The following is a 12,043-nucleotide window of genomic DNA, read 5'->3' on the forward strand; positions in this document are numbered from 1 at the left end:
CTCAGGATTCAAGGGGACTTAATCGCCCAACTTAAAACGCGCCACAGGGTGCATTTGCACACTTGTCACATCAGGCCATGCCCCCTTCCTGCACTACTGTGCAAACGCCCCCTTTTTACACCACTTTGCAACGCAGCTCCATGGCGCATACTGGAAGTACCTGGTGGGCTAGTTGGCCCCCAGGGACCCTCAGGATTGAAGGTGACTTAATCCCCCAATTTACAATGTGCCAGGGGGTGTGTTTGCACACTTACTATGTCAGGCCCCGCGCCCTCCCTTCACCACTGTGCAAACACACCGCCTGGCGCGTTTTAAGTTGGGGGATTAATTCCCCTTGAGGCCTGATGGTCCCTGGGGGCCAACTAGCCCACCAGGTACATGCAGTAAGCTCCACAGAGCTGCGTTGCAGAGAGGTGTAAAAAGGGGCGTGGCCTCTGAACACGTCTCTGCAGTGCAGCTCCCTGCCACATACTGGAGGTACCTGGTGGGCTAGTTGGCCCCCAGGGACTCTCATGATTCAAGGGGACTCAATCCCCCAACTAAAAACGCGCCACAGGGCGCGTTTGCACACTTGTCACATCAGGCCACGCCCCCTCCCTGCACCACTGTGCAAACGCACCCCCTGGTGCGTTGTAAATTGGGGGATTAAGTCCCCTTGAGTCCTGAGGGTCCCTGGGGGCCAACTAGCCCACCAGCTACCTCCAGTAAGTGCAACAGAGCTGCGTTGCAGAGTGGTGTAAAAAGGGAGCGTGGCCTTGGACCACCTATCTGCAATGCAGCTCCAAGGCGCTTACTGAAGTTACCTGGTGGGCTAGTTGGCCCCCAGGGACCCTCAGGATTCAAGGGGACTTAAGCCCCCAATTTAAAACGCGCCACAGGGCGCATTTGCACACTTGTCACATCAGGCCACGCCCCCTCCCTGCATCACTGTGCAAACGCATCCCCTGGAGCGTTCTAAAGTGGGGGATTACATCCCCTTGAGTCCTGAGGGTCCCTGGGGGCCAACTAGCCCACCAGCTACCTCCAGTAGGCGCCACAGGGCTGCATTGCAGAGGGGTGTAAAAAGGGGCGTGGCCTCTCAACACCTCTCTGCAACGCAGCTCCCTGGCGCATACTGGAAGTACCTGGTGGGCTAGTTCGCCCCCTGGGACCCTCAGGATTGAATTGAACTTAATCCCCCAATCTACAATGTGCCAGGGGGTGCGTATGCACACTTTCTATGTCAGGCCCCACCCTACAACAAAAAAAAAATGTTGGGGCCCTGGGGGTCCTTCTGGGACCCCCTGAGCAGGCCTAGGGGGTCAGGGTGTTTCTACCCTGCCCCCTTCTCTTGTTTTATACCTTTGTTTCTCTGTTTTCTAGCGACTCGCTTCTACCGAGCCACAAGATGGCTGCCAACACTTCCTGGTTTGGAGTGTTGGCAGCCAATCACAGTGAAGCTCGTACACGGGACTTAGGCTCTGCCCAGATATCGAAACTTTTATTTTTCTAATTTCTCAGCAACTACTGAACGGATTTACACCATTTAAAAAAAGGTCACTTTCTGATCCAAGCACTACCTTTGTGCCAAATTTGGGGCGGTTCCGTTCAGTAGTTTCGGCTGTAGCCTTGCACAAAATTTCCTATGGGAAATTGATTTTTTTAATCTTATTTTTTGAATTTCCCAAACACTACTGAACGAATTTACACCATTTGAAAAAAAAGTCGCTTTCTGAACCAAGCTCTACCTTTCTGCCAAATTTGGGGTAATTCCGTTCAGCAGTTCGGGCTGTAGCTCGTCGCAAAATTTCCTATGGAAATTAACATGGGGAAAATGTGTTTTGGGACCCCCCTTTTTTCTCAGCCCCTGCTTTACGAGTCACCCCCAAACTATCAGGATAGGAGCTGACCTGGATAGACATTTTTGGGGGAGAATTTGGCAAAGATTCGTCAAACGACGCCAAAGTTATTAGCAAACCAAAAAATGCTTTTCCTATGGAAACTAGGTTGTAACTATAACTACCTACTGGCGACCGCCAGTAGGTAATATATATGTGTATGTGTGTGTGTATATATGTGTGTGTACGCACATTTCTACATCTTGAAGGTATGTGGCGTTAAGAATAGTCTATCTATACATACATACCTATACATACTTACCTTTACAATATTGTGGTCTATAGGCCACAATATTTCTGTCCTCGATGTTATGACATACTTCCATTTTTAAAGAGTGCAACTGGGTGCACAATCTGTCGGCACTTGTGTTTATACACCTCATGGTGAACACCATTGATCTTTACTACCGCCACATGAATTATGCGGCAGGAGTGGACCAAATTATGGGGCAGTGCTTGCTAAACTATGCAGCAAGAAAAGGTAAATCATGCGGCATAATGCAGAACATTTTGGTATAGTATTACATAATAATTTTGTCATTTTTACATGTTAACAATATTTGGGCAAATGTTTCCTCTCATTAGAAGCAGGCCGACACCCAAATACACAATAAGCATTAAAAAATTGACAGGTCAATCTTTGCGAAGGGGAGTCAGGACAAGTTAGGAATTTTCGTTTTTCACGGACAAAATTCCAATACAAAGTTGCTTGTTGAAGTATTTATGTGGTATGACTCTTCTCCAAAAATCAGAGTCAGATAGATAGAAAAGGTGACAGCCAACACTTGTTTCACCCCTTTTACATGGCCGTCCTGATGCCGACTGATACGGAAGACACTCGCTGGGCAATACGCCCCTGACTTAAGAGAACAGATTAACGACACGACCAGTATGCCAAACGGGACGAAACCCAGTTCAGTCAGACCTGACCACGCCCTGAGGAAGCCCCAGGCCGGACGGCCATGTAAAAGGGGCGAAACACGTGTTGGCTGTCACCTTTTCTATCTACCTGCCTCTGATTTTTGGACAAGAGTCATACCACATAAATACTTCAACAAGCAACTTTGAAAAACGACAATCCCTAACTTGTCCTGACTACCCTTTAAATGTATCTTCTCCAATGGGGCAGGGGCCTCCCATTGTCAAGGACAAGTACTATACCCAAATTTCACTCAATTAATTACGGCCAGTAAGGGATTGGGACCTACAACCCCCCTTTTATCTTGACAATCTTTGCGAAGGGCCTTCCACTGCATGCTAACACGTGTCCCAGTGGTTTAGTAACTTTTGATCCGTTCGAGGCTGAAAGAAATTTTATTTTTAAAAATATGCAGATTATGCAGATGATGTAATATGTTCCATACGTGTCAAATCCATCATTATGCGGGAAAACGCCACAGCCAGAAATTTTCGTAATTCCAGTTGCCATGATCTTAACAATACTTAAAGAAAAAATATTACACATTTGGCTTACACAGGATGTACCAGGAGAGATGTATTGGTATGTACATAACTCCTTGGAATACACTTGAGTAATTCTGTGCTTGTGTTGCTGGGGTACTAATATGGTTAGCAGTAAATTACTAGAACTTTGGAACCAGCATTTAAATAGCTGAGGATAAAAATAAGTAGTCACAAGTATATAGTTATGGGCAGGGTCATTGGAATTATGCGGCAGTGGAGGGCCAAAGTACGAGGCAGAGTTGAGTAAATTATGTCGCTAGAAAAAGCAAATTATGCAGCTTAATGTGGCACATTTTGTAATAGTATTACTTCATTTCATTATTTTGTCATTTTTACTTTTGTAAATCACTATCTGGGCATTGATGGCACCTCGTTAGTACCAATTTAATATCCAGATGCATAAAATAGAAAGGTGGCCAGTCAACTTTTGCAAAGGGCCTTCCACTGCCCAGGAACACGTGTCACTGCACTTTTAGAAACTTTTAAACCATTTGAGCTGGAAAAAGAATTCCTGTTAAAATCTGCAGATAATGCAGCAGATGATAGATTATGTGGCAAATGTGGCAAATCCATAAATATGCGACAAACGCAGCGGTGTCACAATCGCATAATCCCAGGGGTCCTGCTTATGAGAAAGGCGATCAAGCATTATCAAATACCCTTTTTAGGTCTCGCCTGAGCCAGCGCACATGCGCTGCACTGCAAGACTTTAAGTAAGGGCTTTTTAACTTTCAAACACACGCTCGTGCGTGTGCTTTTTTTTTATCACACCTTTTGGCCTTTGTATGCATCTTTCTAAGAAAGACAGCACGCAATTGGCCAAAGGCGGGTGCATGGCCCGCCTTCTCTCTCCTTAGGCCTAGGGTCCGCGGGGGCGAGCAGCAGTGCCATCTGTAACCAATTATCTTAATTGGACACATATTGCGGTCAGCGCTGGTCACATTGGTATAGTATGAGTCAGTGTTTTCTGATGCCGGCATGGCTTGCTTTGGTGGAAGCTACGTTATACGTTGATTCCTTTTTTTCCCTTCAAGGTGCCTTTTATTTGCTCGTCTTCTAGTGTGCATGATTTTACAGAGGCTGTGTGCGATACGTTTTCAGTGGCGCAGTGGTGTCTTTCTGACTGGCGGTGACGTTTGCCAGTTACCGTGTTCCTTACTCTCCGTACTTTGATCTGGGGATGCTGCAGCGCCTTCCAAATTTCATGCTACTGGTCTCGTTGCTTCGGGGAACAACATTTACAACGCAACTTTTACAACGCACTACACTTACAACACATTTTTTACAACGCAACATCCATTACAACGCATTCCGTTACATAGCATGACACTACAACGCATTTTTAAAAACTACCTTTACAACGCATTCCATTACATCGCATACTACCTTTACAACGCATACCATTACAACGCATAATATTACACTACACTATCCAACACTTACCCTACTGTTGCACCCCCTGGAGTTAGAATAGTAACTTTTACCCCTATACTATTTATTTATTTATAGTTTTATATAGCGCTGAATCACCCCTAAGGGTATCTCTGCGCTTGCGACAGCTGACTATATTGGGCTAGAAGAGGTATGTTTTCATCAGCTTTCTAAAACAGAGAAGGGACATTTCCGTGCGAAAATATTGGGGAAGTCTGTTCCAAAACAAAGGGGCAAGGTACGAGAAGGCCCTGCCGCCAGAACGGGCTTTATATATTCTAGGAACAGCAAGCAGAGTTTTTGATCCTGATCTAAGTGAAGATATAGGATTATAGGCCTTTAGTTTCGTAGTTAGATAACAGGGACTCAGCTCGTTTAGAGCCTTAAAAATCATGCAACCTGTTTTAAATTGCACTCTTTTCCTAATTGGCAGCCAGTGTAATTCATGCAATAGAGGCAAAGAAGGGGTTCTGGCCGGAGAATCTGTAACCAGTCGCGCAGCTGTATTTTGAATGACCTGCAATTTATCCAGAGAGGCAGCATGAGCAGAAAGAAGAAGGGCATTGCAGTAATCAATTTTGCTCATGAGCAAGGCCTGAATTAGAGTCTTCCTGGTGGGTAGTGGAAGCAACGGAAAAACTCTTCTAAGTAGACTTAGAGTGTGGTAGCAAGACCCTGCCACAGTGTTAACATGGGTCTGCAATGTGAGTTTATTATCAAGCTTAATGCCCAGATTTTTAGCCACCTCTTTAGGTGCAGGGGCTTTACCCAGCTCCTCCGGCCACCAGCTGGGTGACCAGCAGATGTCAGCCCCTCCGAACAGCAGAATCTCAGATTTCTCGGAGTTTAACTGGAGATAGTTGGCTTTCATCCAGGAGGCAATAGCCATCATACCCTGAGAGAAGATGGTTTGTATGTCTGATCTCCTTTTGTCGAAAGTGAGGAGGAGCTGAGTGTCATCTGCGTAAGAGATGGGATTAAATCCCAAGTCCCTCATCAGTATTGCCAGGGGCGTCACATAGATATTAAATAGCGTAGGGCTCAAACAAGAGCCCTGCGGGACGCCTCTGGTAACCTGTGAGCGAGCAGATGTGAAAGGACCCAATGACACTGCCTGAGTGCGATTGGACAAGAAATCTGACAGCCAGCTTAGTGCGGATCCGCAGATGCCACACTCTAAAAGTCTATGCAAGAGAACCTGGTGAGAGATGGTATCGAATGCCGCTGAAAGGTCAAGCAGCACCAGGAGTGCCGCTTGACCTTGATCCAGGGCCATTCTGATATTATCCGTCACCTCCACCAAGGCAGTCTCCGTGCTATGCTTTGCTCGAAAGCCGGACTGCGAAATGCCCAAAGCACCAGAAGACTCAAGGAAAGCAGATAAGTGCTTGTTGATGTGCTTCTCCGCGATCTTGCTCTGTAGAGGAAGCAATGAGATTGGGCGATAGTTTGACACTTCCCCGGGAGAGATGTTAGCATTTTTGCGAATGGGCAAAATTTGTGCGTGTTTCCACGTTTGGGGGAGACAGGCAGATCTTAAAGAAGTGTTGATTATGGAGCAAAATGGAGGCGCCAACTGAGCAGCAAATCTGGAGGAGATTTTAGCGGGAAGGGTGTCCAGGGGGGATCCGGATCTGGTGGATTCCAAAAGAGTTTGCACTTCTGAGATGGTAACAACAGGAAATGAAGTCAAATAGGGTCCATCCCTATTGGGGTGAGGAGTAGTCTCCGCGGGAGTAGAGGTAGGAGTATTAGAGAGGATGATATTTTGATAGATTTTCTCAATTTTTTGTACAAAAAAGGAGGAGATGTCATCACATAGTGTCTGAGAAAATCTAACCATAGTCTGACAGGATTTAGGGTTGGTAAAATCCTGTACTATTTGAAAAAGCATCCTAGCATTATTACCTGCCTGTTGTAAAGTTTCAGCAATATGGATTTTACGGGCCAATTTAACATTTTTATGATAAGTTGCCATGGCTGCTTTATAAGAAATTTTAGCTTGCTCACTATCCAACACTTTCCCTACTGTTGCACCCCCTGGAGTTAGAATAGTAATTTTTACCCCTATACTATCCAACACTTTCCCTACTGTTGCACCCCCTGGAGTTAGAATAGTAATTTTTACCCCTATACTATCCAACACTTACCCTACTGTTGCACCCCCTGGAGTTAGAATAGTAATTTTTACCCCTATACTATCCAACACTTTCCCTACTGTTGCACCCCCTGGAGTTAGAATAGTAATTTTTACCCCTATACTATCCAACACTTTCCCTACTGTTGCACCCCCTGGAGTTAGAATAGTAATTTTTACCCCTATACTATCCAACACTTACCCTACTGTTGCACCCCCTGGAGTTAGAATAGTAATGTTTACCCCTATACTATCCAACACTTACCCTACTGTTGCACCCCCTGGAGTTAGAATAGTAATTTTTACCCCTATACTATCCAACACTTACCCTACTGTTGCACCCCCTGGAGTTAGAATAGTAATTTTTACCCCTATACTATCCAACACTTACCCTACTGTTGCACCCCCTGGAGTTAGAATAGTAATTTTTACCCCTATACTATCCAACACTTTCCCTACTGTTGCACCCCCTGGAGTTAGAATAGTAATTTTTACCCCTATACTATCCAACACTTACCCTACTGTTGCACCCCCTGGAGTTAGAAAAGTAATTTTTACCCCTATACTATCTAATACTTACCTTAAATGCAATTTAATATTATGCGTTGTAATGGTATGCGTTGTAAAGGTAGTATGCGATGTAATGGAATGCGTTGTAAAGGTAGTTTTTAAAAATGCGTTGTAGTGTCATGCTATGTAATGGAATGCGTTGTAATGGATGTTGCGTTGTAAAAAATGCGTTGTAAGTGCATGCGTTGTAAAAGTGTGCGTTGTAACGACATACATCCCGTTGCTTCCAATTGACGATTATGTTTTTATACCTACACATATAACCGTGTAACTATTTAACACACTGCACAGTCGTATAATTATGTTGAAATCTTGTACAAATAAGTTGGAATTCAATCGCTTTGAAAATTGCAGTTTCATTGTTGTGAAATAGGTCCGTAAATTCTATTTTCTCCAATGTGTAAAGGAGTGACGATTTCGGTGGGACGGGGGTAACAGTTCGAGAGCGCCCACAAGAGCTTTAATGAGTTTTGGGGTGCTGGTATTGTACAAAATATATTAGAAGGTACTTCAACTCTTAATAGTGCTGCCTTGTGCCTGCATTCCATGTTTGGAATAAAACTATGTGTGTGATACAACTTCTTTCTGGGTGAAGGAGGGACCGGTTCATACACGTGTGGACTGGTAGCGCTGCAGGCTTGATGCAGATTGAGAGACTGCTGTATAGAGATACGGTCTATGTGACAGAATTGGGCAGAATTGGCGCGTTTTGCATAGGGTATGGTAACTGACGTCTTAAAACACACATATGTATATTTTTTTGTTACCAACTTTGAGCTTGCTGCTTCTTCTGGCTGGTGGCCACAAACGGAACCAGCCTAGCACGCTCAGCGTACCACAGCATCACTCAGCACCACCACAGCATCACTCAGCAGTACCACAGCATCACTCAGCGCAACCACAGCATCACTCAGCGCAACCACAGCATCACTCAGCGCAACCACAGCATCATTCAGCGCAACCACAGCATCATTCAGCGCCACCACAGCATCACTCAGCGTCACCACAGCATCACTCAGCGTCACCACAGCATCACTCAGCGCCACCACAGCATCACTCAGCGCCACCACAGCATCACTCAGCAGCACCACAGCATCACTCAGCAGTACAACAGCATCACTCTACGCCACCAAACCATCACTCAGCACTAACACAGCATCATTCTGCGCCACCACAATGCCAGAAAGCATCACTCAGGGCCACCACAGCATCACCCAGCATCACTCAGCAGCACAACAGAATCACTCAGCGCAACCACAGCATCACTCAGTGCACCACAGCATCACTCAGCGCCACCACAGCATCACTCAGCAGTACCACAGCATCACTCAGCGCAACCACAGCATCACTCAGCGCAACCACAGCATCACTCAGCGCAACCACAGCATCATTCAGCGCAACCACAGCATCATTCAGCGCAACCATAGCATCACTCAGCGCCACCACAGCATCACTCAGCGTCACCACAGCATCACTCAGCGTCACCACAGCATCACTCAGCGCCACCACAGCATCACTCAGCAGCACCACAGCAGCACTCAGCAGCACCACAGCATCACTCAGCAGTACAACAGCATCACTCTACGCCACCAAACCATCACTCAGCACTAACACAGCATCATTCTGCGCCACCACAATGCCAGAAAGCATCACTCAGGGCCACCACAGCATCACCCAGCATCACTCAGCAGCACAACAGAATCACTCAGCGCAACCACAGCATCACTCAGTGCACCACAGCATCACTCAGCGCCACCACAGCATAACTCAGCGTTACCACAGCATCACTCAGCGCCACCACAGCATCACTCAGCGCCACCACAGCATCACTCAGCATCACTCAGCAGCACCACAGCATCACTCAGCAGCACCACAGCATCACTCAGCGACACCACAGCATCACTCAGCGGCACGACAGCATCACTCAGTGGCACCACAGCATCACTCAGTGGCACCACAGCATCACTCAGTGGCACCACAGCATCACTCAGTGGCACCACAGCATCACTCAGCGCCACCACAGCATCACTCAGCAGCACCCCAGCATCACTCAGCAGCACCACAGCATCACTCAGTGCAACCACAGCATCACTCAGCACAACCACAGCATGACTCAGCGCGACTACAGCATCACTCAGCACCACCACAGAACCACTCAGCGCCACCACAGCACCACTCAGCAGCAGCACAGCAGCAATCAGCAGCACCACAGCATCACTCAGCAGCACCACAGCATCACTCAGCGCCACCACAGCATCATTCAGCACCACCACAGCATCACTCAACACCACCACAGCATCACTCAGCGCTACCACAGCATCACTCAGCGCCACCACAGCACCACTCAGCAGCACTCAGCAGCACCACAGCAGCACTCAGCAGCACCACAGCATCACTCAGCAGCACCACAGCATCACTCAGCCCCACCACAGCACCACAACAGCATCACTCAGCATCACTCAGCAGCACCACAGCATCACTCAGCAGCACAACAGCATCACTCAGCAGCACCACAGCATCACTCAGCGCAACCACAGCATCACACAGCGTAACCACAGCATCACTCAGCAGCACCACAGCATCACTCAGCGTAACCACAGCATCACTCAGCGCAACCACAGCATCACTCATCATGACCACTGCATCTCAGTGCCACATAATTACACAAAACATAATTATACTCTACTCAATGCAACATAAATACACTCAACATAATACCAGTCAGTACCACATGATTACACGTCACATAATTACACTCTATTCAATGCAACATAAATACACTCCACATAATAACACTGTGCCACATAATTACACTCTACTCAATGCAACATAAATACACTCAACATAATACCACTCAGTGTGACATAGTTACGCGCCACATAAATACTATCTACTCAATGCAACATAAATACACCCCACATACCACTAAGTACCACATAATTCCAAGCCACATAATTACACTCTACTCAATGCAACATAAATACACTCCACATAATACCACTTTGTGCCACATAATTACATGCCACATAATTACAATCTACTCAATGCAACACAAATATACTCCATATAATACCACTCAGTGCCACATAATTACACGCCACATATTTACACTCTACTTAATGCAACATAAATACAATCAACATAATACCACTCAGTACCACATCATTACACGTCTCATAATTACACTCTATTCAATGCAACATATATACACTCCACATAATACCACTGTGCCACATAATTACACTCTTCTCAATGCAACATAAATACACTCCACAAAATACCACTCAGTGCGACATAGTTACACACCACATAATTACACTCTACTCAATGCAACATGAATACACTCCACATACCACTCAGTGCCACAAACTTACACGCCACATAATTATACTCTACTGAATGCAACATACACTCCACATAATACCACTCAGTGCCACGTAATAACACAACACATAATTACATTCTACTCAATGCAATATAAATACACTCCACAAAATACCACTCAGTACCACATAATCACACGTCACAATTACTATATTCAATGCAGCATAAATACACTCCACATATTACCACTCAGTGCCACATAATTACACACACCTAAGCATCACCTAAACATCACCTAAGCATCACGTCAGTCTGCACTCGGAATCTGGCATCTGTTGATTCTCCCCCAGTGTCCGTCCGCTGCTCCTGTTCTAATTAAATTACTGTTTTCCAACCTCCACTCCCCCGTTATTTATGTCCCGCTCCCCCATAACAAATAAAATTATAACAAACAAGCATGACAACAGGCAGGAAGAAGTTTCCAGCAGTGCAACTACAAAAAAACTAGAAGACATGTTTTATGTTAAAATCATTTTTTAATCAGGTTGTTCAGTTGTATATAATGTCGTCTTGGTTTGTATAAAAGTAACAAAAATGCTTAACACTTTTTATTATAATTTTTCAGCATGATGCGCAGCAACCACAATGCTCTACAACATAGCCAAAAGTTCTGGATAAACACATAAGGTCCCAAAGGTGAGACCTATTGGTATGCCAGTGCTTGTTTATGAATGCGAGAGTGGGTGGGGGAAGTATGGTACACAAGGGTAGAGGAACAGAAGGAGCCTGTATAAGATATATATTTATTTTACTATTTACAGGGACAATTCAACAATAAGGTGTTGAGTAACACAGTTACATATCAACTTTGATGTACGAATAAGATCTTCTTCAAAAAGGCTAAAATTCCTTGAGGTTCGCCCATGACATGGCCCCCTTGCAAAGCAACATCAGACTGCGCTGAAGTTGGCTTTCAGGAAGAACGAACCGTGCGGGTGTTTCGTAGCACGCCAAAGAGACCTGGCGCCGCCAGGGGCAGTCCTGCCTGCTGTGTACAGTCTGTGGAACAGTGCTTTAAATGGAAAAAAATAAGTGCAGGTACTCACAAAATAAGCAGTGGACTGGGGGTGGAGTTTGGGGCGGGGCTAGGTTTTTTACCTTTCTAAACTTTGTATGCAAAAAATATGCATGCATTGTAAGAATGTCTAGCCATTTATATAGTACTTAACAATAAGTCCTT

This window comes from Triturus cristatus, chromosome 12 (genome assembly GCF_964204655.1).
Source record: "Triturus cristatus chromosome 12, aTriCri1.1, whole genome shotgun sequence".
In the NCBI taxonomy this organism is placed as follows: Eukaryota; Metazoa; Chordata; class Amphibia; order Caudata; family Salamandridae; genus Triturus; species Triturus cristatus.